The sequence below is a fragment of the Amblyomma americanum genome, chromosome 7, assembly GCF_052857255.1.
Source record: "Amblyomma americanum isolate KBUSLIRL-KWMA chromosome 7, ASM5285725v1, whole genome shotgun sequence".
In the NCBI taxonomy this organism is placed as follows: domain Eukaryota; kingdom Metazoa; phylum Arthropoda; class Arachnida; order Ixodida; family Ixodidae; genus Amblyomma; species Amblyomma americanum.
This window is the reverse complement of record NC_135503.1, coordinates 52,632,823-52,660,128: the sequence shown is the minus strand read 5'-3', so window position 1 is coordinate 52,660,128 and position 27,306 is coordinate 52,632,823.

Here is a 27,306-nt window from a genome sequence, read left to right as displayed (position 1 = left end):
CACTCGCAAAGGACGCATCTGAGAAAACGCCCGTGCGTGGGTTCGGTTGGCAGCATTTCTTAACTTTCAACTTTCCTCTCATGCCTAACACTTTTCTTCGTGGACCTCGATGTCTTACCACAGCCGAGACTTCCCGCATTGGCGGATCTTTAAATATTTTTCGCGATTCCAGCATTAACGTTCTCAATTGTTTCAAAAGTGTATTTTTCTTCAAAGTATGTTTACAATTTTTTTTTGCACAAGTCTAGCGCAATTTAAACGAGCAAAAATATCTCGATCCTTGGTAAAAAAAAATTGGCGGTGGTTTAGCTCTGGTTAAACCTGGAGTGACGCGATAGCTACAGCTGGCCGAGTGGAACTTGTCACATGACCAAACACGTGACGAACCACGTGATCAGCCACGGCTCCGCGCCGCCGGCAGCTGCTCCGCACCACATGACCAACCACGTGACAGCGTGGCGCCGCCGCCACGCTGAAGGCTCGAAATGCTACCGTGATGTAGCTATCGCTACAGAATTTCCGCCTTAAGAGTCTCTGCTGTAACTAGCGTGTATTTGTCCAGGCATGCTGCCCGTGAAGGGCGCAGTCACCATAAGCCGAAGGTTCCGCTTGTCATGGAATGGATAAGGTCGCCTAAGTTTTGACCGGAGAATGTTAGCGACCATTATTTTTGCGACAGGTCTGCCGAGAGCTAGGCACACATGACGGAAGGCACGTCAGGTCATCGCCTTTCCGCCTCATTCTCAGAATGCGCCAATGAATCTGCATATAGGAGAGGAACAAATTGCAGGGAGGTTAATCACTATTATGTCCTAGAGGCTAGCTTGCACAGGGGGATAGATTTAAAAGAGTAGAAAGATACCAGAAAACGGGGAAAACAGGAGCATAGACAACGAGCACTGTAGCTGCAAGACACACATTAAGTCTGCAAAGTGCGCCCAGTTCTGTGAACTGCATCTTCTGCAGAAAAATTTAAATTTCCTGTCCATCTGTTCACTGAGAGCAGACATAAGCATGAAATGTTTTGCAGAAGAGGCATATCAGACTCTAGAATTTCATATATGGTGCTAGCCCCACTCCAGACCTGGGACCTGCGTTATTATTTTTTTCTTGCCTTTTCATGGCGAGACAGCACGCTCTGCTAACTTCATCGCTTTTGGTGTGTGGAGACACACATGACCTGCGCCGCCTCTGAAGAAGAAAACATGGCGTTATCACGTGCTATATATTGTTATCGTGGTCGAATGCGCCTTTTATTTCGTCTACAACAATCTTTGTCTTAGCGGCCTGCATAAACGTTCGGGGCGGGGGGGGGGGGGGGCAGAACGAACGGATTAAAGATGACGCAGACGATAATGTGCGCAGTACCCTCACAGAAGCTCCATTTCTCCAATTTAATCTCCATTTTTAATCCAAAGTGGAATCTCGGTCAGAAAATTAACCAATTACTCCACTCCTTTCACATGTGCATGTTATTATCAGCAATGCACCCTGGCCAATCCCCCGCCATGAGTATGTGCCATTAAGCCTGAGGACATCATCATCATCATCATCATCTGAGAAGCTGCCTGTTATGCACTCTGCCCGAATGGTCTAAGGCAGCTGGAAGCGGTGCTTGCGCCGCCGCCGGTTGACACGGACGACCTCCGTCCCATCTCTCTGACTTCCTGTGTGGGCAAACTGAAGGAGACGATGGTCCGCGACAGGTTGTCCGAGTTCATGGAATCCCAACATCTTTTCACAGACACCAATTTCGGCTTTCACCCACAGAGATCTCTACACAGGATGTCCTGCTACAGCTCAGTCGGGCTGTCCTCGACCCCATTGAATGCCTGCACAAGGAAAAGATCGTACTCGCCTTGGATTTGAAAGGAGAATTCGACAACTTTCCCCACGAGATCATTCTCACCCACATCTCTGAAACTAACAGCGGCACAAACGCATCTCAATACATTCGGATATTTTTGACCGACAGACACTCTTACATTCGAATCCAGGATGAGCTAGAACATGGTCCTTTAAATTTAAGAACCAAGGGCAAGGCGCGGTGCTCTCTCTTCAGTTATTAAATCTGGTTATGATGCACCTGTTTACTGTTGGGATTTGCCAATGGCCTCCTGTATTATTCCGCGGACCAGTCGCAAGAGTAAACGAAATTCGGTTTTCAGTGCTTCGGTTTTCTATCAATTAAGCCAAGTGCATCAAAAATAAAAACTGAAATCAAAAGCACAATTTAAAGTTCAGATAACAAAGCCTAAGACGTTGTACACCACAATACAATCTTTGCCTATTTTTACCTTTCATGATGTGTAATGCAAGGCGCTATGAACTTTAGCCTATTGTTAACCAGTGCAGTTTTTATAAGTCGTACCCAACTATAGCAGTGCCTACCTGGTACAAAATTGTTGTTCCTATTTCAAACATCAAACTGCGTTCGCTCATAGTAAAACTTTGATCCGCACTTCTCATTCCGAAGAAAAGAACATCTTGCAGAAAAATACTCTCAGAAAAAAAAACGTTTCTTAGCAGACGCGATTATCGACATTGTTGCTTTAGAAATCTGTAGTTATGTGTTGACCTGCACCCGTGTGTATTTTTGTTCTGGCAAGCAAAACACGCCTTTTTATTTTGAACGCACGGTTTCGTTAGACTTGAACAAGGAGCAGCCCTTTCAGGATATTTGTTCTTGTCTTTCTTTGCTTACTCCTGCCTCCTGTGGCGGAAATTCTTTTCCTGACCAAAAGCACCTCCGTTTTCTTCTCATTCTCATGAGGACGGGGAAAGGGGGTGCGATACTAAATATTTCACTAATACGCAAACGAAGAGCTCATGGCGTCACCTCGAGAGATGCCTTCCTATGTTTCGATTTTCTGTTATAAAAATCAATAGTGGTGCGTCTCATGAGAACTCTTTAAGCCCAATAAAATCACGGCCCTGGAACTGAAGGCATGGTTGCAAACGCAGATTTTTTCAGACATTTTGGTTACTTTTTCTTTGCTTTCAGCCACGCTATGAAGCAAAGAAGAAAACACAGTTCGCTGCAGGTTTTAGTCCAGACTACTAACGTTTCTGAATCTACCCGCATTCGTACATAAATGTAGTGGCCTATATCAGTAAAATCTTCCACACGCCTTTCAAGGCAGTTGAATATATAAAAGGGGAAGAAGAATGCTGTTTATTCTGCAGCGCTAATTACAGCAAAGTGAAATGAACGGCGATGCGACAAAAACGCAACGGCTGCTCAACCAACTCGCCCCACAGGCGGTAGTTCTGGATGAAAGAAAGAGTTGATCATTCTCAACTTTTCTGCACATGAGGAACTATCCCCATCTATTAATCGCCAGTAGCGAACAACACGTTATTCAACGGTTATATTTTTAAACTTGTAAATCTCAGAAAACTTGAGAGTTCTGAGATATTCTTTGCGAGCATAGAGCATATCACTACTGACCCTTCCTCCGCGCAGAAAAATCTGCCCTATATAATGCTTCCTTCGCGCACACCGAATATATCTGGCAGCCACAAAAAATCAATGACATGCAGCCCACATTCGAAATTCCTGCGCAAGTTTTGAGTGCTCATTGCCACAGGGCGCAGCCTGGAAGCAGTGCTAAATAGGAGAGTGTATCCAGATTCTCTGGCCTGTGCACGTGTAGTCTTGTTATTTCCGACCAGTATCACTACCATCAATCTAGAGCCTCCCGCCTTCGTAACGTCTAGAGGACTGGTAAAAGGCCTACAGCCATACAGTAAAGGGGCAACTTCTTGAGAGCCCCGGCAACAGTTCACGATTTTCTAACAGCCCATCTGCTTGAATGTGGCTACACATATTGCGCGTTTCAAAATATATACCTCACTATACTTCATGTTGTTAGGTATATTTAGTAGTGTTTCGCATAACGTGTTCACAGCAGCGCCTTCATAGAGCCTAGCATTACACGACATGAGCAGCGAACGTCCCCGCATGTAGGAGAGCTGCTTTTGTTCAAAGCAATAAAATCTGATCTCGGCACAAAAATTCCAGTATCCGCACGCATCCCTATAACAAGCGTATTTAGGGCCTCTCAGCTTTAGCTTCATAATCGGAATCATTGATATGTGAGCTCTTCAGGTTCACATCTTTACAGCGGCTGCGGAAAAAAGCAAGAAAACTGACTTTTATGGCCAAGAAGAGGCGGTCACAAAATTCATTTCTATAGAATGCGTCGCAGTTTACTTTAATCAAATGATAACAAGAAACCTCAGCCTTGGAAAAGATATTGAAAACCAATCGCACCTAGATTCACCACCACAAAGTGCTCAGGTGGGTCATGTAAAAATTTGGAGTAGCCAAAAGCTCATTAGCCATTTTTTTCATGCTTTTTCTTACACCTTCAGTTATATTACTGAAGCATTCTGCTGCACTGAACTTCCTTCTATCACAAAGGACGTTAGTTCCTCAATTCATTATTATTTTAACGCAACAGCGTTAAAGAGCTCGTGTTGCAGAAAAGCCGGTGTCGTCGGCGTCTTTGGCCCTGAGTGAAAAATGGCGCATCTCGGTGGCCACGTGAACCGCGCCGTATGGAAACGGATTTTCCTTCTTTTACGGCGCAGTACGGGTGTGCAGCGACAATTGCGAGACAGGTCTCATTTCCTTTCCTTAAAGCCAATTTTCATTTCAATTTCCTTCACTTACGGCCCGGTTCGGTTGTCCACCGAGATATAAGAGACGCGTCATTTCCTTAAATTATCCAACGGGCCACGCGTCGCGCCGAACGGGCGTTGGCGTTCCGTGTGTGCCAAAGGCAATACAAAGTTATCTCAAGGCTATTCGCAGCATCTATGCTTTCATCTTGATTTCACAGCAATTGAAAGCGACGAGTTAAAGTAGCACGTACGTCGTTCTAAACGACAAAAAGTAAGTATTAAAACAAACATCATTAGGAGAAGCAATATAAATGCATGCTATAAGAAAAAAAAGCAGAAATGGAAGCAAGGTGTTCGCTTTCTTTTTCCTCCGGAAACGAAAGTTCCTGCGCAGAGTCATCACGAGGCGAGCAGTAATTGAAAACAGCCACAAAAAGTACAGCAGGTGACTGCCCAGCCAAACGAAGGAGAGCACTAAGATCTGCATTCTCACTTTCGTTTCTTCTTCGATCTGAAATTTTTAGCCAAATGAAAAGTAGAAAACGTTTGTTATGACATTCAAGGTTTTTTTAGCTTTTAGCAGTAGCTTTTTTCAGCCAATTTTTGCTCGTACGTTTTAAGCCACACTTTATATGCGGACTGTCATGCGTCATCTGTCAGCACGAAGCCCAAAATTTTTTTGTGATAAGCAACGGCATCCCTAAGGCGGCAAAACTTTTTAAGCCCAACGACTGGGGCAAGTCGTCTGCTTTGCCTGTGTCTCTATGGCAAAATAAAAATAACTTGTTTTCAAAGTTGGCCAAAAGACTAAATGCCACATAGTACTATTTTCCTCTGCCATATTTGTGCTGTAGTATGCACTCCCTTCTTAATATGTATTTTTTTTCGTGGCTGGTGTGACTTGTCGACGACATAGAATTAAATGGAAAAAGTTAGACAAATGCGCAAGAGATAGAAATGCTAGATTTAAAGGTGTAGGCGCGTTGAATTGAAAACGGTCTATTCGCGGGTCTTAGATAAATCATGATGGTATGAAGTGTGAGGGTTTGAAAATGTCAAAAAGAAGCGTAAGATAATGGTGCACGTCCTAGTGTTGACACACATTTCGAATGTTCACTGGACAAGAATGTGCAAACATTGTGATTCAAGAAGCGGCATGACAAATAGAATCCAGGTCCTGAAGCCAAGCATGCTTTCCATAAATGTGGACTCGCCCGAGGATTCACAGTCGTTGAATACCGCAGAATACTCTGAAATGTTTAGCTGCTGCTACCGCCTTGGCATTGCACGAGGAGTCATTTTAAAGGCGTGATTATGACTCGTGAACACCAAGCCTCCTAATGTTTAGCTTATGGACATGAACTAAATATTGCTCGTCGTGGATTTTCTACGCTTTTTTCCCTTGCACATCGAAAGGAGTTTGAAAATGTCACGCTGCGAATTCCTAAATATATTAGACAGGGAAAGAGCACGCAATAAGTATCAACTTCGAACCTCGATTTCATGATAAGTCACCTTAACACATGATACTGCAATCACAATGTGAGTGGACAATCATTAACAGGCAGACACATCGATAAAAACATAAGTCAGTTGGTGTGTTTTTGTACGAAGATCACGAATTCAGAGCACATGCAGAGAACATACATGGTACGGAAAGATACAAAATTGTGCATTGCAGTTGCAGCGCAGGTGACATAGCACGGTTCAAAAAATCTACTCGCACAAACGTAAGTCTGTACTCAAACTCTCTGAGTGCGACGTTCCAGAGCCCTTCGTTAAATTGTACTCCTGTTTTAGTGGAAGTTGAACGAAGTTCCTTTAATGCACACATACAAAAGTTAGGAGCATTCTCTGAATTTGCATGCACTTAAAGGTTGTAGGGAGTAAAGAGAAAGACTCCTTATGAATATAAATGCAAAACGTCTTAGGTTCTTCACGAGAGACGCTACATCTAAAACACAGTAAGCCATGAAGCAGCGGCACTTTCAGAAATGATAATGTCTTTGAGTGCTCTGTGCGTAAGTGTGGGCCTTCGCCGGAAGAAGACGCAAGGAAAGCCAACACGTGAGCAGGCTCTCTGCATTAACTATCTGGAAGAGCTTCTTCTAGACGGCAGGCTCTCAGACAAGTCGAGTTCATTATGAAATTATGGGTGCGGCATTCATCCTACGCTTTCAGCGGAACAGTGCAGTAGCATTTTGGGTGCTGTCGAAAGAAGTTGTAAAATAGTTCCGATCTTCTTGTTCGCTTTTATTTACAACTCTTGCTTAAGAATGAGTTTCCTGAGGCGTTTTCCTCCTCTTAAGTCTGTGTTATATAATAGCTTATTTCTCTGACACGACATGGTAGCGAAAAAAAATTGCCTATAATGTAATCAGCAGATAAGAAAGCAGGCAGAAGGGGAAGTGTGGATCCTTTCCTGAATTAGCGAAACGTTTCACAGAGAAACATGATGATATATGTTTCCTAAGTGCGCTGGACGAATATCTTGACCTTTTTCTTTTGGTGTCGCAAGTGCGTTATATGTGTGGACGCCGGCTGCCGACCAGTGCGAAAAGGATAAAGTACAGAATTGCTGGAGAGAGGGCAGGCTCTCTTTAAAGACAGCCAATTGTTACAGCGCTATTTCTTCGAAAGAGAGCTTTTTTACTCTCCCATGCACTGCGAAATGCTCGATTGTAGCCCAGTGTAGCTCTCGCTAAAAAAAAAACACTCTGCCGCGACTTCGATTCGAGCCCGCAGCGCCGCAAGCATATCAGCTTCGCTACCCACTGCTCGAGAGTACTAGACTATCGCCGCAGACGGTCACGCCTCGTGTTGAACTATAGCACACTCTCGCGCTGTGCATTGAACACCGTCGTCTTCAACTGACAAAGCTATCGGACTAATATACGCATTCTACCACGCTGTGCATTGCACGTCGTCGTCAAGACCAACTAAAACTACTATCTAGCTAATATCGTCGCCAGCCGTGTCGACGACCCCGCAAAGCAGAACAGTTAGCCTACAGAGACTGAGAGTACTAGGCTAACGGGCTAATGCCTGCAGCCGATCAGGCCTCGTGTTAAACTACAACACACTCTCGCGCTGTGCATTGGACATCGAAGTCTACATCAACTAATACTACTATCTAATATCGTCGCCAGACGTGCCGACGACCCAACAAAGCAAAAGAATGAGCCTACAGAGACTGAGAGTACTAGGCTAACGGGCTAACGCCTGCAGCCGATCAAGCCGCGTATTAAACTACAACACACTCTCGCGCTGTGCATTGGACATCGACGTCTACATCAACTAATACTACTATCGAGCTAATGCCGTTGCCAGACGGGCCGACAACCCACCAAAATAAAACTGCGCATAGAGAGCCTGAGACACCGACAGAGCTGGGCTCAAATTTTGTGTTAGGAAGAATCGTAATCATCCTTGGAATTTTTTATGCCATGTTATCTTTGGCAAGATATTAACTGCAGATTAAATAAATATAACTACAGTGTCAGTACTGAAGCACCATATCAAGAGACTGCACTTTTATTAACCTGCATTTAACCGGTGCGTTCTCAAAGTTTTCGCACATTTTTGTGGCCTTGAGCTTTCTAGTGCGGGTTTTCTTTGCTAATTGTCGACTAAATGACGGCAGATAATAGAAAAAACAGTGTCAGAAAAGAAAACTGGCTCACAATTTAGATTTTCAACCACCTTGTTTCATTTTTCATACCGAGAGTATAACTGAGATTTGTTAACTGCTTTATTTTCATGCCAAAAAAAGTAAGCTTTAATAACGCATCTAAAAACATCAGATTTAGTTGAAAAGCTTATGAACTCTGGCCAACTACCATATACTATAAGCAGGCCTCAGAGATTCTAAATTCTGGCATGGAGGTGGGTATGTAATACACACGGCATATGTAATAAACGCTACTGAAAACCATGTGCGATGCGCTTTCACCACACTAGTTATTATGTGCGAAATTCCGTTACTGTCAGAGTAGCTTTTAAACGCTTGTGTTTTTTTTTAACGTGGTAACGTTAAAGGCCCTATGACCCAGAAAATCCGGCGTAGGCGTTGTCGGCGTCGTGAGCGAAAAATCACGACCATGACTCTGGCAGCTGGTGCCCAGAGAGCAACCACGGAGGCAGGTGGGTCACCTAGGTCACGTGACCTTGCGGCGTCATCACAGCCTGCCCAGTGGACAGTGAGCGAACTGCCCGCCGTGGCAGGTAACATTTAAATTAATGATTTGTCGCTCGGTAAGAGCAACCTGGATGGCACAATCCCTACCACCGGGAGCACCTGCCATAGCAGGGAAGTGTATCCTTGCTGTATTTTGCGCCAGGAGGGGTATGAGGACACCCAAAATTCCATGAATTTAAAGCAGAGAATGTCATTCAGCGTATACGAGAATTAACCCATTAACGCGATCGCGTCATACACTCAAGGCGGAGATGAAATCCCCTCCAATGTTTTTGACGCGCTCCTCGAGATTTGTATACAACGCCTATTAAAATTTCGAATCCACTTTGAATCAATGCAAAATATTCAAGGTTCTCCGCCCGCGTCATAATGATAATAATAATTGGTTTTTAGGGAAAGGAAACGGCGCAGTATCTGTCTCATATTTCGTTGGACACCTGAACCACGCCGTAAGGGAAGGGATAAAGGAGGGAGTGAAAAAGAAAGGAAGGAAGAGGTGCCGTAGTGGAGGGCTCCGGAATAATTTCGACCACCTGGGGATCTTTAACGTGCGCTGACATCGCACAGCACACTGGCGCCTTAGCGTTTTTCCTTCATAAAAACGCAGCCGCCGCGGTCGGGTTTGATCCCGGGAACTCCGGATCAGTAGCCGAGCGCTCTAACCACTGACCCACCGCGGCGGGTCCGCCCGCGTCATATAAAACAATTTTTGTCCTGCATTCATTCTTACTACTACAAGAGACGAATGTGTGGCCTTATTCTATTTGAGGAAATATTAGTTTTCCAATGTCCCGCCATTTCATTCTTCTACCCTTTCTTTCTTCAGTGAAGCCGCCACAGAAGTAAAAGGTCTTATGGACCACTGTTCTTTGTGGCCCTTGGCAGGGTCATATATTGGCGAGCTCCAAGCGATTATACCGGAATACAAATTCTCTATTTTCACTGTTTTGAGGACATCAAGTTTTTGTGTCTGAAATCGAACGCCAAAAACTATCGCAAAACTTCTGTCCTTGCACTTGCACAGTGGTAGGTTCGAGTGGGCTACTACCTGATAAATGACACTTTTCGACAAGTTAAAAAGTCGCCCTAGAAAAAAAGATCGCAGTCAGCAAACTAATGAGTGTATAAGGTTTGTATGGCTTCCACAAGGCGCCATCAGGATGGAATAAATAAGCGGGAAGGTAAAATCTCTCTATTGAAACCCACCTTTGTCCCGTATAACCCGGCTGTCATTTAACCTGGGCAAATACTGCTTTATTTTGGATTCAGCATGCCTTTAGATAAAACGCAATGCGAAGCAGACATCTTCCCATAAAACAAGTGGGTTCGGCAATGGCAATATAAAGGCTATACATGTCGATGTTTGAAGCGATAAAAAATCAAGCACACTCCTCTCACTGCATTTATTTCAGCGAGACAGGGTAGAATGTGCGAAGCTTGCAGATAACTTTGCGAAGTATTTGTGTGCTAGCATTTGAAATGGTGACGTTATCGCCTAATGAAGCCCCATCTACGTTCAGTCTTTTCTGCAGTGCACCCCGATGACGGGCATGTATCTCAGAGATGACGTCACGTACGGGGGCGCTACGTTTCCTGCTAAGACACGATTGTTGCAAGGAAAAAACCAACGCCACCGGTGTTGAAACCTACGAAGGTTTGTTTGGGGCATCGTACGACGCACGGCAGCCCCTGGGCGAAGGTAGCGTACGTCTGAAATTTCGGCAGCAATGACGTCATCACGAGTTTCTCCGCACTTTCCTGTCGCAGTGAGGAGAAGCCTGAACATCGTCACGTTTTGTTTTTTTTTCTAATGCTTGAAATACGTTGAATTCTCAGAAAACCAATTCAGCTTCCCTTTAAGAATAAATGCACTTTTGCAATATAAATTCGTCCTTCTACCACGTGTACACAGTAAACGCAGGAAAGGCGGTTTCTTTGTGTTAGATCACGAAGCTTGCGGCCCAAACGTGGAATACGAGTCCAGAATTATTTATCTCCAGTCAGTCGTTGCACTGGGTAGAGCATATGTTCGGTTCCAAGTGGTATTTTTGGATATACGCATTTTTTTTACGAGAAGCATGACTAGAGTTATTGGTTCTGATATATTTTATGGATCGTTTCAATAGCAGTCACGCCTTGTTAAAAATGGTACACTGCCAAGTAATGTTATCTTCTCAGTAGGGCTCCAGTTTTGGTACTTGCTATTCAATCTCCCTACACATCCAACGCGTGTGTGTCCTACTGGAAGGCCTACTAGGCAAGTATTCAGGCACAGAAATCTGGTGGCTACCAGCATTTTCGTTTATCGATTGCCGATCCCAGGATTCCTTTACAGGTGCGTGAAATGGTTTGCTTTTGGGATATCAGGAAACCCCCTCCTCGGAATGCGACCGAGTACCGTCTGGACTCCTTCTTTTGAATGAGTGCTGGCTTTCACATGCTGCCTTGAATGCTTACAGGAAAAGAAACTAAGCAGGCACCCGCCAAGGGAAAATGGGGAGAAAGTAAACTGTTGCACAAAATTGCGATCGGGGAATGAACAACACTTTTGTAAAAAATAAAAGAACATGACTGCAAGCTTTCACACGCTGCCTTGAAGGTTTGAGAAAAAAGAAACTAAGCTGGCACCCGGTGAGGAAAAATAGGGAAAAAGCAAACCGTTACACAGAATTGCAATGAAGGAGTAGAAAGCACTTTTGTAAAAAAAAACTCCAACAATAATGCATGTAAATTTGGTTTTCAAAGAGTTTACTTTTGTTGGTTTTCTTCCAAATTATTTTATCTTTTTGGCTACCTAGCCCCTAACTCTTCATTGCATTCTCGGGTTGCTGCTTAAAGTATGCAGCGCCATGACCGAAAGCGCCGAATTGAAATTCTCTTGGTGGAAACGAATTTGTCCCTTACGGGGAGCTGGATGGACCCGAAGAAAGCCAAATTGAATGTGCCAATATTGAAAGTCTCCAGCTGTGCGCATCGGGATTAGTCTCACTCGTCGAATGCCCGCGCGTCGAAGAAAGAAGGGCAAAAATATTGGGGTCCATTCGCCGAACGGATAATTCAACGATGCACACCGCGTGTCAGTATTCTCGAACGCAATTGAAAGGGATGTTTGAGGATCAAATAAGGATCGAATAGTAAAATAATTGGAAAGGGTGTATGGGCGCTCAATTTTAATGTCCTGGTGTTGTTTCCTTATGGCGAAAACTCAGCAAAATACAGCAGTTGAATTCTCATGTCATTCGTCTTCTGAAAACGAAACATCTGAAAGATGTAAACGGGACAAGGAGACAGTCTCGATGATGAAGAGATATGAACAAGTGTTGAAGAACCAGTGTCTCGGTTTTTACCTAATTTAGCATTCTTGGTGTCGCCACAAAGCATCAAAATTTTTCTGACCTCACAGCCATCATACAAAATATGCCGATAAAAGATTGCAATATTCACTCAGTACCTAGAACAGAGAACATATCTGAGATCCTACCCTAGCTGAGATCGAAGAGTAGCAAGCAGAGTTGGCAAGGCATGTAATGCGAAGGCACTATAACCGAGGGTCATTCGGGTAACGAAATGGGTTTCAAGGGAAACCAGGGGCGAAAGGCCTATGTCCTGCAGTGGATGTCTTTAGTCTGACGATGAAGATGACGATGACAGTTATGATATATTTTGCATGTAATGGGTGCATTCCTTGCGCGTCCTCAAGTAAAAGCAAAGCATCTGATATTAGGTCATAATGTGCACTTATACCTTACAAGAATTATCAGGGACACTCAGCGACACACTGCTTTCTTCATACAGAACTTCCGTAGGCCTTCAAGGTTCTGCAAAAGCCTGCAAGGTGCTGTGAATGCCGACTGTGCGGCGGATGTAAGCTGTGTGTCATTGACCATACACAATTATGCATCAAAAACTGTGCAGAAACGCTAAGGCGCCCGTGTTTTGTGCGATGTCAATGCACGTTAAAGATCTCCAGGTGGTAGAGATTATTCCGGAGCCCTCCACTACGGCACCTCTCCCTTTCTTCTTTCACTCCCTCCTTTATCCCTTCCCTTACGGCGCGGTTCAGGTGTCCAACGATATATGAGACAGATACTGAGCCATTTCCTTTCCCCAGAAACAAATTATTATTATTATTAAGGAAAACCGGCATGTATATGTTACTATCGCTTTGCTTCTGAGCCTGTATAAGTCGTAAGTAAAGTTCTCGGAAATGTTGCTCTGTGCACTATGACCACATGCGGAACTTGTGGTGTATATTGAGTGTATAAAGAAACAATATCCCGGCTCTGAAAAATTTCCCCGCTATATTAGAGATCGACATCCCAGGCACAGCAGCCATGAAAAAAAGATTTATTTCCGTAAAAAAAAGTATCTCTCGGCCACTTTTAGAACTTGTGCTGCCATCATCTAGTCAGTATGGGCAAGGTACCATAGTTTCACTTCTATTCAAAGACTCTTAAAAAAAGTTGCGACTGAGCACAAGCAAGTTTCATGGTAAGGGTCGAAAAAAGCAAGTGGATATAATTTATTTCAACACACGGAAATGTACTTATAAGCATTCCTTACCGTGTAAACAACACACATATGAAAAAAGAAGTGAGTTAAGAAGGGGGGCTCTAATTTTTCGGTATGTTTCGAAAAAATTATCCTTTTCCGCATACAGGACATTTCTGAGCACGCCGGCGAAAGCTGAAAACGCATCAAAAGGTATTTCAATCGTATCCTATGACTCGGTGACATACTTGACAATCATAATATTAAAAGGATATGAAAGCATATGCGCCACCTTCAGTTCTGTTTTGCTTTAAAGATATGGGTAGAAAAACTTAGCGATACCAGCTCGTCCGCGGATTTACGTCGTGACTGCTCGAATCACGAAGCTGTGCCCCAAAAAATCTCCCGCATAAGCTACTGCGAAGGAGCCAATGCTGTCGTTTTTTTTTGTTATTCTCGCTTGCACGACACTGCTTCCGTTCTTTTCGGCTGTCAGGTAACTATAAATTGTTTCCGAGCATAGCATTCTGTTCTGGGCATGTTTAAGCGGTTCTCTTTTCCACGAGCTTTTGCATCTAAATAATTTTAAGCGAACGAAAGCTACTCCTCACCTTGCACGAAAACTGTTTTTCGCGTCTCAAGAACAAACAAAGGTCGGCAGAGCTGATGCTTTCCCAGGAATCAGTTAGTGAATGTCTTGCGTACGCGAAGGAAGTGAACCCTTTGTTTACATTGAATGAAAGGTAAAAGAAAAACCTAAAGCCAAGTATATCTGGCTAACGACCTTTCTTTCTTTTCACTGGAATTTTGCTACCTGATTTGAGGCATCAGAGATTCACGTTTACTCATGAGTGGCGATGCATTGCACGTCGCCTTTGAACGCGTCGTGTTACATACGAGATCACCGACTTACTCCGGCTGGAATTTCTGGGCACATCCCAGTTCAGAACATTTCTTTATTTCCTGCTTGTAGTTTGAAAGAAGCAAATATTTCTTTTGACAATTCTTCCGCTAATACAGCCCATTAACCTGTAATAAAATCAGGTTGTCTTGCTTCCAGAAAAATTAACTTCGACACAAATATTCATAGATGTGCAACACACGAAACAGTGAAACTAGAAGCAAAGGCTAGGAAGAGTGGAAGGTTTGGGTAAGTCATTTTCTAAGATAGAAGTTTGGATGCTCCATACACTCGAAGTCACAAGGCCAGAGTTCTGTAACCTTTGTATTTGTTAAGGTAACAGCGAAATCATAGCAACTCGCCTGGGCGAATATAGCTGACAATAAGAAAATTCTGAAAGATGGAAGTGGAGGCGAACGGAAAGTAAACTATGTGCTAAGCCTCATGCTCAAACGAAAGCACGAGTTTGGAGATGCTAAAGCTTTGTTCATTCTCGTGTGTGCTGTCAGTTTTAGAGCGGGTCGGTGCTCCTACCTTTAAGAAAGAGAGCGCGGACCAAGAATGTTCCAGGATGATCAGGGGTAATTGTTAGACGCTTCGAAAGCAGTGAAGCCTCCTTTAAAAAGAGAGGTATATTTGGACGAAAAGAGATGAATTTCTGAGGCTCATAACTCAAACCTCCTGAAAGTTGCTCTATACAGCATGGCTTACCATAGCGTACTGCACCGTAACATACCATACGGTACCATACCGTACTACACCATACCATACCACACCACACCTTACTGTACCACACCACACCAACCAGTACCACACCGCACCATACCATACCATACCGTACAATTCAATACCACACCATCCTGCAACATCTGGCTTTGACTGCACGTTCAAGTCATGTGTGAAGGATATCGTATTTAATTTCTTCTCATATTTTATTTTTCTTGGAGAATAGAAAGTGTCAAACTTTGCCCCTTTTTACGTAGTGACACAGAAATCGCTATTTGTCATTCAACATTCCGGAAACAGAAGTTTCCACTGTAGAAAGCTTGTTAGTAACTGCCTCACCTTAAGCCACCAGCGAAAACATTCAATGCAACCACATACGCTTGTCACTGGCAAGCGCTCACAGTCAGTGCGTTTCTTTCAACATTGATCTGTAAAACGAAGGCGTCTGATCTGCTCACACCACCCGGCAAAGACAGATGGCCGGACTGTTTTGCGAACATCTTAACTGACGAGCATTTTCCAGCTGCGGGCACCTTTCAGGTTTTCTGTCTGCCTCGTAAGCGTATAGGACTTCAATCAACGTCGTTAACAATGAAATACGCATTGAATATTTCCTTCGTCGTTAACGTCTTTAGTGCATAGTTCTTCCCCCGCGCGCCACATGGCCAGAAACATTTCAGACGAAATCTTGCTGTCACACAACCCTCCTCTCAAAGTAACTACCCACGTTACAATTTAGCGTTATACTGAAAAGAATCGGTTTCAAATAAAAGTAGCTTCAAAGAGGCAAGGGTGAAATTAGAACCAATACAAATGTCACCAATACGAGAGAAATGTCCCTGAGAATAAATGTCTACTTGCTTCAATAGAGAACCAGAAGCAGGAATAGCACCCATATCTCGGCAGTGATGCAGAGTACTATGTCGTTAAGCTTCCAGCGCACTGGTTATTCCGTTAGACGAATTATATCAGCTTTCGAACGCAACGTTATAGCAGAAGTGGACGAGGAAAACAAAGCCCACGTGCGGGCGAAGGGTTCTCGCAAACCCTTTAAAGAGAGCTCTCCGCGATTGCCTCCCACGCGCGTATGACTCCAACAAAAGACTGCGCTTCCTCTTTTGTTGTTATTGTTGTTGTTACCCTCATACAATGGTTCCTCTTGTTCTCAGGAGTAGCTTTTCTTGTCTTATTGAACCATGCGCCGAAAAAGCAGGTGCCTCCAGTTGGAAAAACAACGAGCGTGGAAAAACAACGAGCCGCTTCTAGGTAAACAAAAGCAAAAAATAGGATGATCCCAAATAATAAAGAAAAAGAACGCACCCTTAAAGAAGTATTGTTTCAAGTTTTGAATTAAAAATATTTAAATTTTATGACATAAAAATGCTGTCGCGCGTGCTCTTCGCCCACAAAGCCTTCAGTGCACCTCGGTTGCTAAACTCGGTGTAAATTTGTTTTTACTGTTATCTTTTTAAGATTTATGTGCTCTTTATTCAACCCATGTATCCCTTAGAGAATACAGTGCTGTGTATTAACCATTTGTATGTTTAGTCTTTTTTGCCTTTATTAACTAACGTATGCCAATATTATGTATTGTGCTGTTTTTATTCATGCCGCCCCCCCCTCCCCCCCCCCCATGTAGTTCCGGCATGGGACTTATAGGGTTTTTAAATAATAAATAATAATAATGCCTGCTTAGTTATGTGCATTTCATAAATTATGACGTTCTTTTGTGCAATTGGACTCCTTTTTTAGGGGCACCTTGAGCGCGATAAAAGGGGAAAGCCGCTGATGCGTCCCCTTCTTATTAAGCATCAGCGTGATGTCTCGCTCTCCCCAAGTGTAGCGGTAACGCCATGCATTTTTTTTGCTTAAATGCTGCGTGGGCAAACCAGAATTGGTAAGAAAAGTTTATATCTCTTCATCTCTTCTTTTTCTTTCTTTTTGCCATGCCGACCGCCAACGCATACTTTAAGCCGTGCACTCAACGTCGGAGAAGGAGGCACGGCGCTCAGGGAAATGAGTGGGAAGCAGACCATTAATGCTGAAACACCCACCGCGTATGCTTTACGTGCTCACAAAATTAGTAATCTGCGTGGTTTAACGTCCCAAAGCGGCTCAGGCTATGAGAGACGAAGTAGTGAAGGGCTCCGGAAAACTTCGACCACCTGGAATTCTTTAACGTGCACTGACATCGCACAGTACACGCGCATCTAGCATTTCGTCTCCATCGAAATCCGACCGCCGCGGCTGGGATCGAAACCACGTCTTTTGGCTCAGCTGTCGAGTACGGTAACCACTAACTCACTGCGGCGGTCATACACAGAAAATGGTGCCAAGTGCCTGACTGAATGAGCGTTTAAAATGCCCTTTTTGAGCACTCTAACTAGAATCGGACGTCATCTTAAGGAGCAGAGTGCATATTGTACTGATAGTGAGAGTTATAAAGCTTCTGTTGGTGTAAGTAAGCTCTGTGTGCACCCCCCTTTCCCATTCTGTTTGCTTTCGCCGGGTAAACCAATGAAGATACCACAGCTGTCTTTCTATCTTTTTTGCATTACTTTTGTGAATGAGCGGTGAAGTATCAAGCCCGGAGCTTGGAGCATTTATAATTTTGAGATGTTAGGTTATCGTTTTAAAAACTTGAAATAAAGCTGTGATCTCGTCTACCCTCTGCATTTATTTTTTTATTTCAACATAGATTTTATTAAAATCAGTGCTGCGTTTGCGTGACTAGAACATTTGTTTCTTCCTAAAATATTTTCAATCGAAAATCGTAGTTCCGAAGGAACGTCATTTCAATGTTAAGGTGGCGCGCCGCCATTATCTCTTGGCTCGACACCAAAACCCTTTCCGCCAGGTGCATTGCATTCCTCCTGCTCGCTAGCTTTTCTAAATAATCGCGCACGATGTCCCTTCAGACGATTCAGTTTGCCTTTCAATGGCGTCAGGCAGGCGCGACATGGCTAAACTGCAATCGTCGGAGCTTAATTGGAACCTAATAGAAGAGGTCCACTTTGTGTACCAGGAGCTCTTTTTTTTTTGCCTAACATGTTATCGCTGTTCTCCTTTTCATAAATGCAAAGGGTATCACTCTGAGAGCACACGCTGCATAACTTAGCGCTCGCTCCTATTATCTTCTCAGCATCTCTAGTCGCATTATTTTTTTCCTTTCATTAAATAGGTGCGGTCAGCGTGCGTTTGTGTCCTTTTTCTTGTAACCGGAGCGATGTTCATGCATCCTTGCTTCGTGCTGAAAGCTGTCCCATATTTCGTTGAGTACCCGCTTTTCCCTTTACCGAGAAACAAGCATGGGCGTGTGCAGCTTGCGTGCCCGAGCTTAGCACGCTCTCATTTCTTTGTGAAAGGTCACGCATAAAGTTAACATGAGCCGGCGTTTACAGAGTGCCTAAATCTGAGCACACGTATATACGAGCTTTCCTTGCGTTTCCAGTTACCACGCCACTAGGCTCCACCCACGCGATATTCACGAAACAAAACTTTCTGTTATCTGTGCCACTCTTTCGGGTTTTCACGGCCACTCGCGACACGGCCCAAACACGCACTCGGAGCGTTCTTGCGCCAGATTTTGCGTTGGCCTACGAAATAACGATAGTATCATGAAGTACTTTGAGCGTAGGCTTCTGTCTACTATATATAATTTTATCTGGAACATCGTTCATTCTCCTGCCGCCTCAGTAACTAGTATTATGTCTAGCTGACTGCGACAAATAGAATAGATGCGCACAGCAGCGCACCGTTCGTTCGACTGCTCTAGAATGGTTTGCAAGCGTCTGCGACATCTATCCCACGATAATACATTCATGCAGTTCTCTTTTACCTGTCAGATGCATCGAGAGAATGAAAAATTATAAAGCCACCAGGATCTAAAACAAACTCTTTTCGCCTCTTTCTGCTACATCAGTATGAACGATAGCATAGGTTCGAACATGCTAAATTGAAACCCGATAAATCACGCGGACTGGTCAGGTCAATATCTTTCCGCTGTCGCTTGCAGGACGATTTGCAACTGCATGACTGCTTATTTATTTTGTGCATTTCACAATAGTGCAGGCCTTATTTTGTCCCAAGCAGGACTGGGATGAGGCAGAATAATATTACAAACAAGCATTGAAATTATTAACAAACGCAAAAAGTTAAACCATGATTCTTGTACATGTGATATCAAGTATAGTTGCAAATTATGTTGAAATTTAAAGGCATCAAAAATATATCTCGGTGACGGATTCCAATCCGCAATATTGGGCGGAGAAAAACTACACTTCAGCGCATTAGTTTCTGCAAAAATATGCTGCATTGAAAGTTGGAGATACTGGCAAGATATGCATCTTAATTTTTTAACCTAATCAGGTATTCCTGGATTACTCATATCCGTCAAACTGTTTCGGAAATAGAATATTAGATTTATTTTTTAGAGCAGTGCTGACTTTGGGAATCCAGCGTATTTTCTCTGAATTATCAATATCTTTTTTAAGCAGGGGTCCCACACGGTGGACGAATACTCTATTTTTGCCCTGATACAAATATGATAAGATAATGGTTTCATCTTCACAGGGGAATGGTATAATTTTGTTCTTAGGAAATATATACTTTTAAATGCTGAAGAATATATCTGTGTAAGGTGAATTCACCAGGAAAGATCACAAGGGAGCGTGACACCCAGGTCTTCACACATCTCTGCTTTTTTGATGTGGGAGTTAATGTCTTTCTGCTGAAAAGGGCTTCTTTCCTTTTTTTATGTCGTTCTTAACGGTACCGTTTCATCAATGTTTAATTGCACGTCTCATGTTAGGCATCATTTTTTTACATATATTATGGCATTTTGGAATTGTACGTGATCTCAGACAGAACTTATATATTTATAAGCACTGCACTTATCAGCAAAGACATTTAGCGTTACCGATTCCGGGATTTCGTCAGTAAAGTCATTTATAAAAATTGAAAAGAAAAGTGTTCCCAAAACACTTCCCTGCAGGGCACCAGAAACACTGAGCCCATCAGATGCATTGCTACTAATCTTGAAAAATTCTTAGAAGAAACTTTTTTACAATGGTCATATTTCTAAAAAAAACAACAAATGCTTGCGGTCAGATGTACCATGCTCTACATTGATGATGCATTTAGAAAGCACGTCACAGTCAAGAGACAAACTAAATTAGATTGTGTGTAGGTTCACACACAATTGAAGTTAGGTTCAAAGCAAGCATAATGCTGAATACTTCACTGCTGACGCGACCTTGACCATAAAGCAAGCATTCGCATTTTGTCTTGGAGAGAATCACCCCCCCCCCCCCCCCCCCCCCCCGGTGACAGTAACATATTTTTGTTGTCTGTTAAATAGATGCTCGTGAAATGTCTCATAAAATTAATCGGGTCCGTTTGGGAAGGGGAGGAGGGAGCACATTCCGCGAAACAAAAATTAAAACGCCCGCACTGATACCTTTACAAAGGCTTTCATTATCAGCTATCCTCACTAACCTCGATCACGCCCGTGCACTTCATATCCAGGTGGAACAGTTTCGTCGTGGCGTATTTCATCGTGCTCCAAGATTTGTGATGAACGCAAGAGAATTAAAAAAAAAGACAAATATTTCCAAGTTCTCAACATTATTTATTATGCTTCTGATGTTTACGCAGAACACTCGAAAGTTTCTTTCGCGAAACTTTCGGTACCTGTAAGATCTGCGCACTCTACTATTGTTAGACTGAAGCGCAAAACGTTGGTCTATGCTGTAATTCCGGAAGTGGTTTACGTGGTGCACACATAGCAGGTGATTTATAATTATAACTTTCCTATCTAGCCGCCTTAAGCTTGTAATATTGCAAAGAAGTTTTCTTTTTCCGAGCGTTTCCGCACAAGTATAATTTTGAAGAAATACTCCGGGTCCCTTTAGCTTCCTTGTCTCACTCAATAATTCTTCATTTTCTCTGTAATCTTGGAAATGCATTACGGCCGGACGCTTTTAGGGACCTTTCCCTGAACGCTTTATTCTGACAATTGAATGGTTCACTACAAGGTTATCCTCCAAGGTTTCCCTGATTACTTTCTGTCGCAGATCTGGGTCAGTTTTATCATGATTCTTTAACGCCAATGCAATCAAATTCGATCTCCTAGACCGATCTTCCAACTGTGTCTTAGTTTTCCTCTAACAAGAAAACCTCCGGCATTTCTGAAACAGTAATGCTTGAGCCGTTGGTTTTGTCTGCTTTTACTAGAATTTCTTTAAGCTTTGTTCCACCGCACTGAAAAATTATTTGCTATTCTTTCCAATCCTTCGGGCACTTATTAAACTTCAGTCAAATCATCCCGAATAGCAGCTTGACCGTCTGGGAGCTGTTATAACATCTGATTTCTAGAAGGGCTCGTATTTTTGTCAACATCTCTGAGAAGCAAAAATTTGCATGCATGAGAACAATCAAACAATATAACCAATACAACCTCTTGCTATAGTGCGCCCTTTTCTTATGTCTGACATATTCTAATACTGCTTATAACAGCAGAATGAAACCTGCCTACGCACTTGAAGACTAAAAAAAATGATATCTCTAGAGTTTACCATTAATGAGTATCATGCGAGAAAAGAACTAGTTTGGATGGAAAAGCACCTTCCTGACATCGTTATTTCTCGGCCCAGACGAATGACGCTTGATGAAAACACTGTAAAAAAATGTCCTAAGCTTCAAGAGACCTTTAGCAACGTGTGGTTATTCATTTTCTGCAATTGTTATCTTCTTTTCGCGAGCTACTTTTGTAACGTCGCCCACATAAGTGCATTTTCAAAAGGCGGATGCGAAAATGTCCCACATAAATTGCGGCCTTATTGAGCTGACATTTCGCTTCTTGTGTTTCTTCTGTTTGTTCTAACTATATAAAGGCCCATAAAAACGTCAAGGCTGGCAAGCGAATGCGATAAAAAAAGAAAATTGCACAAGCTGACAACTCAACAAATAATATTAACACGCAACGGCTCTCCGCAGCCTTTCCGCCCACGCTCTGTTCTCGTTATAGGCGCCAGCACGCGAGCTTAATCATCGCTAAGCGGGGTAAACTTTTCCTGCGACCACTAAGATCTAAGGCATGGTGCTCAGAGTCCTTTCAAAATTGCATTCGAAGCTTTCGGAGCCGTTGAGGTCTGTTTATGTCTATCTCGCAAATCGTGTTCGCTCTGTGCGCAAAAAATTCGACCAACGCTCACAAAGAGAAAAAAGAACGCAGCTTTAATTTCTATTGAAAGAAAACCGGCGGCTTGTCCTCGATTTTGAGTTCCATTTCTTTAAAATTTTCCCCTGAGTGTTATGCGATAATGCGATGAACGCACCATGCGGCCTCAATATATTGGTGCATTTTCCTTTAGAAAAACGGGCACGCAACGCCTGATGACGAACTCGGAAGCGCAGTGATCGGGTGTGCCAGAGGCTTGAATAAATAGCTTGTTTATGCAAACAAAAATAAAACAACAAATTCGCAGCTAGAGATTAGTAATGTCCACTGCCTGACCTCCGGCGCTCTTTTCCATATCCTCGTTGATTATGTCTTCGTTCAAGGTTCTTGACGCATTGAGAATGTGTCACTTGGCGCAATACGCGTTGTTATCCTTAAGTTCTAAATGTGATGCGAAAAAAGGGCGAAAAATTCACGAGTTTGCTTAGGACAGAGTGTAATGAAGACAGAAGGCAAAAAGAGCGCATAGAAGTCATATTTTTTGGTATGGCTGCTCACGAGTCGCTCATGGTAATGTTTTTTTTTTTTTGGAAAGTAAAGGCAGTTTAAGGTGTTCAGAAAAGTATGTCACAAACGAGAAGGCCCACACAAGCTGTGCATAACTTAAAGGTGGCTGTAAATATATAAGCGATCGGGATAGTGTGCCGCTACAACAATAAGAGTATACCCGACTCCCTAAATACCAAGTTTTCGACAATGAAAACAAAAATAAACTGTACGAGAAAAGTAACGACGGGACTGACACAAAGGTAAACAGGTATACAACCGCGCATCATCAGAGTTCGAATGAGACGTGACGCAAACATTCTCTCGCATCCGAAACGTCGTCTCAGAACACCCGCAAATGACGTATCTGAGAGCAATCCCGTATGTGGGTTCATTTGGTAACATTTCTTAACATTGCTCTCATGCCCACCATTTTGTGACCTCTTCTTCGTGGATATCTGTGTTTTAGCACAACCAAGGCTTCACGCATTTGCATTTTGCAGGCCTTTAAATATTTTTGGCGATTCCAGCATTATACGTTCGCCACTGTTATATAATTAGTTTTTGGGGGAAAGGAAATGGCGCAGTATCTGTCTCACATATCGTACGACACCTGAACCGCGCCGTAAGGGAAGGGTAAAGGAGGGAGTCAAAGAAGAAAGGGAGAGAGAGGTGCCGTAGGGGACGGCTCCGGAATAATTTCGACCACCTGGGGATCTTTAACGTGCACTGACATCGCATAGCACACGGGCGCTTTAGCGTTTTTCCTCCATAAAAACGCAGCCGCCGCGGTCGGGTTCGAACCCGGGAACTCCGGATCAGCAGTCGAGCGCCCTAACCACTGAGCCACTGCGGCGGGGCCCGCCACTGTTTAAAAAAAGGTTTTACTGCATACTGTGCTGATTTTCTTGCCACCAGTCAAGGGCAATTTAAGCGAGCAAAAAGATCTCGATCCAGGGTAAAAAATTTCCGCCTTAAGTGTCTGTAATGCATGACTACCGTGTATTTGCCTCGGCATGCTGCCCGTGAGGTGAACAGTCACCATAAGCACAAGGTGTCGCTTGTCATGAAATGGTGAAGATCCCCTAAGTTCTGAGCGGAGAAAGTTAGCGACCATTATTTTTTAGACACGTATGCTGAGAGCTAGGCCCACACGACGGAATACCTGTCAGGCCATCGCCTTTCCGCCTCATTCCCAAAATGCGCCAATGAATCTGCATATAGGAGAGGAACAAATTGCAGGGAGGTTAATCACTATTATGCCCTAGAGGTTACCTTGCACTTTGGGATAGATTTAAAAAAAGCAAAAAGATACCAGAAAATGGCGAAAACAGGAGCAGAGGCAAGATCGAGCAAAGCTGCAAGACACACATGAGGTCTACAAACAGCGCCTAATTCTGTGAACTCTCTTTTCTACAGTAAAATTAAAATTAACTGCCTACTCGGCATCGAGAGCAGACATACGCATGAAATGCATTGCATAAAAAGCATGTAAGGCGTGTTGTAAAGAAATAACGGAAGGAGCGAAGAGATACTTGTGTCGTGCCGATCGCAAGCTCAACGACACCCCAAGCAACAAAGAATACTCAGATTAGGAACAAGCAGTGTCTTATGTTGGTTGTCATTTGATATGTCAAAAAACTCATACGAAATTTTCTCTAGACAGGTGGCGAGAGATAGGGTTTAAAGAAACGAAGTGACCCATGGGCTGTGAGGGGCCCTGTATGGAGGCCACCGGGTCAATTTAGACCACCCTGGGTTCTTTAATGTGTGATGTCAGTGCATGTTAAGCACCTCAGATGGTTTAAATTAATCCTAGGAGCCCTCAACTACAAGGTCACTACGAGGCCAAAAATGCTGCTGTTTGCTTCTCTCCTTACCTGAAGACTGTTTTCGTTAACTATGAAAATATAGAGCTGTACTTTAAACTTTATGATTCAACGCGCCAGCAAAAAAATAAATAGTACAGCTTTCAGCTGTCGAGGCGACGCAGTCAGGTTCGCAAAGCACTTGACCGCCCTTTTTTATGCGCAGCATTCAATGGCTCGACGCATCGATTGTGCAAGGCAAACGATGATTGTAGTTTATTCAAACCGTTTGTGTATGTAACATTTTCATTTGTGAGTACTTTGCTACCAAAACATACCTCCAAGCATAAGAGATGCAGAAAGCCAAGAAGCTTACTTGCTCGTCGCGCAGAGCATTCTAAAAGTAGGAATTCTCTTTCTGGTAGTGCGCGAATTCAAAACCGCACTAACTGCGCTGAATTCAGTGCGGCTGTTGGCGCAAAGGCATATCCTGTACGACGCGCAGGTAGTTTACATGAGCCCGACAAAAGTCGGGTCGAGTAGGCTGTCTGGTTGAAAACCAGCTGTCGGGCTGATGTATACGCTAGGGGGTCGAGCTAAGCGACCGTCGAGTCGGGCTGGGCCAGCCCGAAAGCAGAGGGTGGGTTGACTGGCAGCCCCCTCCGCAAACTACGCTTAATCTTCTGTAACTCTTTTGCAGAACATTTTCCGCGTGGGAGAACAGAAGCGGGCACCAGTTTACTATTCGCGCGGTTGGGCCTCGCAGGGCGCGCCGCGAGAATCGACTCACTAGTATCGGGTTCATGTAAACAGACAGTCATCGAGTTGGGTTTACCTTGCTCAACTCGACCCCTAATTCGACCCGCCGCTGCCAGATTCATGTAAGCAAGGCTACGATGAAACCTTTGCACGAATGTTTCCAACGAGCGCTCCTTTAGCTTCTCTGTGTAAGATTGAAGTATATTGGCCTGTATCACTTAACTTCCAAACTAGTCAATCGAATTGCTTACGATTTTAAATCACTCTCCTCCTGTCCGATATAATTCTTCATTCTCTAATACAACGTCGTAGACGCAAGCGCAAGACTGACCTAACCAAACGTTGAAGCTGGAAAAGCTCTTCTTGGAACTTCAATAAAACACACAGCTACGATTGTAAAAATACAAAGTATTGTCATTAACAGTCATTCCTGACCACTTGCTCATGTTGATTAGTCCTTAAACATTACATAACTAGCCCCTGTTTTTGGTTATATACAAAAAATAATCCACTCGTATTTCGCTACCAACACTAGTTTAGTTCTTCAGATGCATATGCTATTTTTGATGTTAAAACCCTCTCTGTTTCAACCCGAATTGATAGCAGTCTGTGTTGTTCTTCAGAGCGTGAAAGGTAAAAATAGTCAAGGATTGCATTTTGGTGTAGCGCTTCTTGGGCTTGGTTACCTAAACGTTAAAATGTGCCTTTAATTTCAGTTTTTCATTTTGATGTCTCTGACCTGAATTATATAAGACTCAAGCACTAAAAATCAAATTTCGTTTACTCTTGTGATTTGCCAGTATTATTCCGCTGAGCAATTGCAAGAGTAAACGAAGTTCACCTTTCAGTGCTTGGGTTTTGTATCAAGCCAGATGCATCAAAATTAAAAACTGAAATTAAAGGCACATTTTAACGTTTAGATAACAAAGCCTAAGAAGTGCTACACCACAATACAATCCTCGCCTCTTTTTACCTTTCACGCTGTGTAATACAAGGCACTATGAACTTTGACCCATTGTCACCAAGTGTAGGTTTTATAAGTTGTATCCTACTACAGCAGTGCCGACGTGGTACAAAACTGCTGTGTCTATTTCAAACTAGAAACTGCGTTTGCTCGCAGTAAACTTTCATCCACACTTCTCATTCCGAGGAAAGCAACATAATGCAGAAAAATATTCTCAGAAAAAAAATGTTTCTTAGCAGACACGATTATCTACAATGTTGCTTTAGAAATTTGTGGTTCTACGTTGACTTTCACCCGTGTGTAATCTTGTTCTGGCAAACAAAACACCCCTTTCTTATTTTGAACACTCGCTTTCGTTAGACTTCAACAAGGAGCAGCCCTTTCAGCACATTTGTTTTTGTCTTTCTTTCCTTACTCCTGCCTCCTGTGGCGAAAATTCGTTTCGTGACCAAAAGCGCCTCCTTCTTTTCATTCTCATAAGGACTGTGGGAGGGGGGGGGGGGGGGGAGGGGGGAGGTGATACCAGTTATTTCAGTAATGCACAAACTAAGAGCCGATGCCGGTACGTAAAAGCCTTCCTATGTTTCGATTTTCCGTTCAAAAAATCAATACTGCTGCGCCTCATGAGAACTCTTTCATCCCAATGAAATCACTTCACTGGAATCGAGGGCATGGTTGCAAACGCAGCTGGTTCAGACCTTTTGGTTATCTTTTCCTTGGTTTCAGCCACGCTAGGAGGCAAGCAAGGAAAACAGTTCACTGCAGGTTCTAGTCTACACTAATAGTTTTTCTGAATCTGCTCGCATCCGCACGTGAATGTAGTCGCCTATATCAGTGAAACGTTCCGGACGCCTTTCAAGGCAGTTGCATATGTAAAAGGGGAAGAGGAATTATGTTTGTTCTGTCGTGCTGAAAAAAGCAAGATGAAATGAATGGCGGTGCAGCCTACTCTCCCCACAGGAAATTATTCCTGATAAAAGCGAGTGTTGACCATTCCCAGCATTGCTGCACTGCAGGAACTAGCGCCATCTGTTGGCCGCCAGTAGCAAACAACGCTTGTCTCAGCGGATATATTTTTAAACTTGTAATTCTGAGAAAACAAGC